Source organism: Jaculus jaculus, unplaced genomic scaffold (genome assembly GCF_020740685.1).
Source record: "Jaculus jaculus isolate mJacJac1 unplaced genomic scaffold, mJacJac1.mat.Y.cur mat_scaffold_50_1_766167_arrow_ctg1, whole genome shotgun sequence".
Taxonomy (NCBI): domain Eukaryota; kingdom Metazoa; phylum Chordata; class Mammalia; order Rodentia; family Dipodidae; genus Jaculus; species Jaculus jaculus.
Genome location: NW_025423502.1, coordinates 407,319 through 413,421, shown reverse-complemented (window position 1 = coordinate 413,421; position 6,103 = coordinate 407,319).

The following is a 6,103-nucleotide window of genomic DNA, read 5'->3' as shown; positions in this document are numbered from 1 at the left end:
TGTTTAGGACTGTAAAGTCCTGTGAGTGTTCCTTTAATCAGTATAAAGTAACCTTCTTTATCTTTCCTCACTAATACTGGTTTGAAGTCTATCCTCTCAGATATTAGGATAGTAACCCCTGCTTGTTTCCAAGGCCCATTTGTTGAAATACCATTTACCATACTTTCACCCTAAGACAGTGCCTATCTTATTGATAGATGAGTTTCCTGGAGGCAACAAATGGCAGGATCCTACCTTTTTAATCCAGTCTGCAAGCCTGTGTCTTTTGGTTCAGGCATTGAGGCCATTGATATTAACAGCTATTATTGAAAGTTACATATTTATTCTGTCCATTCTTCTTGGTTTGTAGTGCTTCCTGTGTTCCCTTTACTCACCTGTTTCAACTGTTATTTGTGTATGATTTATTTTTTTTTTCCTATCTCATCCTGTGCATGTTTTGCTTTTTCTTCACTGTGAAGGATTCCTTCAAGTATTTTCTCTAGAGCTGGTTTAGTGGACATAAATTTCTCTGGCTTCCTTTAGTTGTGGAATGTTCTTATTTCACCATTAATTTGGATAGATATCTTTGCAGGATATGCAAGTGGGAGGAATGAAACAAACAGATAACCTTATAAAGCCACAAATGCTAAAGGTGTTTGTTGCTCTAGACCCTTAATACTGTCAGCTGGGAAATTGATATTTCTGTTCTGAAATGAGTTCCAGTTGAGCCTGGATCTGAATCAAACCCTGCCCCCAATAATGACAGAATAAAAAAGTAAAGGCCTAAAAAGTCTGAGTGCATTAAAGGCAACAATAGTCAACTGTCAGGCACTGCCAGGCACAGGGTGGAGCCTTTAGAAGAGGGGCCTGAGCTGCCAGGCAAGGCTAAGGACCCCTGGGCTACAGGAGGCCATTCCGTCTCCAAGCCCAGCACACCTGAATTTAGGCTTTGCCCATAGCCCTGTGACCTTTGGCCAGTTGCCTAGGAAACCCCTTATCATCCAGGACCTTCACAGCCTAGCCCCGTGATATCCTAGATGACCCCACCCCCAGCCATTGCCTATGTGCTGGAATGAATGTCTCCATATGCAAATTAAGCATCAGCAATGAATCTTGTACATCCAATCCCCTTAGGACCCTACCCCCACTCTCAGATTCTTATAAACCCATTTCCCTGACAATAAACTGAGAGAGCTGTCCACTGAAACTATCTCCCGAAATTCTTTGCTTTTTGTGCACTCTTACCTCCACAGTTGCCTGGGACCCCTTGGGGGACCACGGCAGGCCCAAGGACCCTGGAACCCACAGTCAACCCCCAAATAAAGGTTGAGAATGGTAAATTCAACAAAGAAAATGTAACCTATAATATGCGCTGACATAGAAAGAGTGATTAGCACTTCCAGTGCAGGCCTATGTACCTGCTTTTTTTTAGTCAGCCTCATTACCTTTTGGGGTGGCTTCAAATGTCACCAATATTGAGTGCCCACCCTGATCCCACTATGTTGTGCTACTAATTTCATACTGTTAACCTGTCCTGGATGCCCTACCACTGCTGGGTGCTAAATATGTTCTCTGGAGGGTCACAGTTCTGTTGGTTGGGGGACGGGAGAGTGCACGAAGCCTGGAGTTGTACTGGAACTGCTCCACTCGTTATCCCGCCTGTGTCCAGCTGTCTACCCTTCAGATTTCTTTTATTTATTTTTATTTTTATTTTTATTGACACTTTCCATGATTATAAAATATATCCCATGGTAATTCCCTCCCTCCCCACCCCCACACTTTCCCATTTGAAATTCCATTCTCCATCATATTACCTCCCCATTACAATCATTGTAATTACATATATACAATATCAACCTATTAAGTATCCTCCTCACTTCCTTTCTCCACCCTTTATGTCTCCTTTTCAACTTACTGGCCTCTGCTACTAAGTATTTTCATTCTCACGCAGAAGCCCAATCATCTGTAGCTTGGATCCACATATGAGAGAGAACATGTGGCGCTTGGCTTTCTGGGCCTGGGTTACCTCACTTAGTATAATACTTTCCAGGTCCATTCATTTTTCTGCAAATTTCATAACTTCATTTTTGTTTACCGCTGAGTAGAACTCCATTGTATAAATGTGCCATATCTTCATTATCCACTCATCTGTTGAGGGACATCTAGGCTGGTTCCATTTCCCGGCTATTATAAATTGAGCAGCAATAAACATGGTTGGTCTCATTTTGGTCTCAGTCAAGTTTCTGGCTGGGTCATTGGGCCACTGTTCTGATTTCTGGAGCTGTGCACTGGCTTTTCCTGTGGGGCAAACTAAGCCTGGCAACGGTGACCCTGCAGATTGGTACCCCTGGTGCTGGAACCACTACTGCTACTGCTGGATCCTTCACCACTGCTGCTGCTGCTGTAGCTGCCACTGCTGGATATTTCACTGATCCCTCTGAAGCTGCTGCTGCTGGAACCACTGCTGCCAGCACTGAAGCTGCTGCTGCTGGAACTGCTGCTGCCACGGCGGAAGCTGCCACTGCTGGATCTGCTGCTGCTGGGGCTGCTCTTGCTGGTGCTGGAACCGCTGATGTTGCTGCCGGACTCTGCTCCTGCTAGGGTCCCGCTGTCGGCTCAAGTTGGTGTGGCTGGGTCCTGGGACCGCTACTCTGTTCACTGGAGCTGGGCACAGGCAGTGGGGGAGGGGAAGATGCTGATGATGCTCTAATTCTCTTGGTGTTCCACTGTTTTTCTACCTTGTGATCTGCTCCTCTGTTGTTTACTGCCACTCTCCCTTCACGTTTCTAGAGTTTGTGGAGAGCTCCAGTGCAAGTGGAAGCTCCCCTCACCTGGTTTTCCCTGTGGCTCAGGCAGAACCTGGCAGCTTTCTGGTGCACCACCGCTGCCACAGTTGGCGGACCTACTGGGGCCGCTTTTGCTGGCCTGTGCGAGCTCTGGATGCTCTGGATCTCTTCTACTTCTCTGCTGCCATTTCAATTTCCTATACACCTTTCTTTTTAGTAAAAGTGTGTATTTTGCTGGGTTTTTTTTTTTTGGTCTCCCCCCCCACACACCCAGCAGGCTGCTTTGGTGTGGTACCTATGCCACCATCTTAACCAGAAGCTGTAGGATGAATATAGAGTTACCAATAGACCCTGTTATTCCTTTATGAGAATTGGCCCTAAAATCTCTACATCTCAGTTCAGAGGTATTTACTAAACCATGTTTATAGCTGCTCAATTCATAATAGCTAAGAACTGAAATCAGCCCAGTGTACATGACTGGACAAATGGATAACCCATATCTACATGATAGAATTCTACTTAGAAAAAATGACCCAACATGTGTCATTTGCATACTAAATATGTCCAAAACTAATTAAAGTAATTGTTTTAGGAAATCATTATTTCATATATATACATATATATATATATATATCTCCTTTCACCTTTCTCATGCTTCATGAGGAATCTACGCAAATTATTTATAACAGCTCTGTCCCATTTCAGCTCAACACTGATTATATGATCTACTGCTATTACTAATACTATCTATAAAAACTAAGTTTTTAATTTTTTTTATTTATTTGAGAACAACAGACAGAAAGAAAGAGGCAATTAGAGATAGAGAGTGTGTGTGTGTGTGAATGGGTTTGCCACGGCCTTCAGGAACTGCAAACCAACTAGAAATGCATGCTCCCCCTTTTGAACCTGGATAACATGGATCTTGGGGAACCAAGCCTCAAATAGGGGTCCTTAGGCCTCACAGGGAAGTGCTTAACAACCAAGCCATCTCTCCAGCCCACAAACTAAGGTTTTTTTTTTTTTTTTTCTCTTGACAGCTCAATATTTATTATTCTAATTACTGTTACTTATATTTAAACAGAATTTCCAGTGAGGTAATATGATTGTATCTACTTTGCAGGTGTTTTAAATATTATCCATTTCAAGGAGCCTAAATTGTTCTTCTTAGAAATCCCTAAGCTTGCTGAATTATACAAACAAGCGTGAAGTTATTTTAATAAATTTATTTTTGTTTATTATTATTTTATTTATTTGAGAGTGACAGACAGAGAAAGAGGCAGAGAGAGAGAATGGGTGTGCCAGGGTTTCCAGCCACTGCAAAGGAACTCCAGAAGCATGTGGCCACTTGTGCATCTAGCTAAAGTGGATCCTGGGGAATTGAGCCAGGAACTGCAGTCCTTAGGCTTCACAGGCAAGTGCTTTACCACTAAGCTATCTCTCCAGCCCTAATGAAGCATGAAGTTTTTAAGGACAGTAGAATGTTCATGGTACACAATAGGTATTAAATTTATGTCTGGTGATTAAACAGAATGAGATAATAGATAAGTATATTTGGGGATAGAAAATTCATAGAAAACTTTTACAAAGTAAACCATGATGTCTGTAATCATATATATTTGCTATATTTTATTTTCACAAGGACACTACTTCAGTTTAAGTGATTAATCTGAAGTTATTTGACATGTGCAATAAATCCTTGTCATGAAAGAATACACTTGTAAGAAAATGTATGAATAATAAAATCAGTGAGCATAAATATAATTATTATACATTTCAAAGGGAAACTTGGCATGTTAATGCAATGCAGGAAATTTGATGAAAGCCAGAAATTCTCTATGCAGGAATCATGCCCACATTTACCCAGAGTATATTTTAATTATAAACTTTTGTGAGAGCTTTTATATGCACTTCTTTTAGAAATCAGAAGTAAGGAAAATAAAAGTACAAGTACATGTGGAACTATGACCCAAACTAAGCATGTGTTAAATCAGAAACCAAGATGATGATTTTCTACTTCCACAAGTTCTTCTTAGTATCTACTACTATCTGCATAGAGACGTTTTCTCTGGCTATAGGTTGAGTGCAGCACTCATGTACAATGGGCCACTTCCTCTGCAAGAGCTCTGCATTCAAGAAGACTTCCAACATGTCCTCCAAGGCTCAGGGTACACTATAGAAGAGGAGGCAGAAAGAATGTAACAGTCACAGGCTAGGTACTATGTGTCACTGTCCTTCTGACATGAACCAACTGGTGCATTCATGACTGCATGCTGATTACTGATTTCCCCACCAGACTTACACTCTTTTGAGCTTCAAAGGTTTTGACATGGGAGAAGTAGGAGAACAAAAGGATGAGTCAACAAAATGGAGGAAGGACTATCCTGAAAGTCCTCAGTGGAATTGGGGCTGTGGAGAGAGGACAAAAGAGGATAATGCTATGGGAACACATAAATTACAGTACATTTTATTTTTAAATTCCCAATAATTTTTAAGCACTTAAAGTTCTGAGGAGAATGTATAGAATTAAGACAAAATACTTCTTTTTATCAATAAAATCAGTGAGAAATAAAAAGACAGTATGAAAGTCAAGCTACTGTAAATAAAACTAGACATTTACAAATAAAGATAAACAGTACCACTTGAGCAAAACTAGCAGAGTGCTATCATCCTCAGAGTGCTCTGTGCACTGCCTGCCCTAGCACTGGCTGGTAACAACCATTGCTGGCAGGACAGTGAGCCTGAGGCACGCTTTGCTTCCAGGCCCTGGTGTATCCATTCTCATTCCCTCTCTCCCTCTCTCCCTCCCTCCCTCTCTCTCTCTCTCTCTCTCTCATAAATAAATAAATCCTATAGCTGTTGGGATACTCTTTTTTATACAGATGAAAATAATTCTCAGAAATAAAACTTCTATTGGGACGTGGATTGAAGAGAAGGCTAAGTTCAGATTCAATACTACCAGCTAGATGAAGTCTTTATTTCCCCCCTATAATATGGGAAGTACATGGAAGAACTTCAAACAGATATTTACATGATTATGAGTCCTGAAAGGAGATACACTGGACTGGAGTGGCCATAAACAGAAGGATGTCAGACTTCCAATTAATATGACAGTGTAGGAACCATGCCAAAGCAGCCTGGTGGGGGAACAACAACAACAACAAAAACACCCAGCAATATACACACTTTTACTAAATAGTGAGGTGTATAGAAAATTGAAATGACAGCAGAGAAGCAGGAGAGATCCAGAGCAGTCAGAGCCCACAAATGCCAGGAGAAGTGGCTCTAGCAGCAGCAGCATCACATCTGCAGAAACACAGCTGCCACGGTTGGCTTGAGCT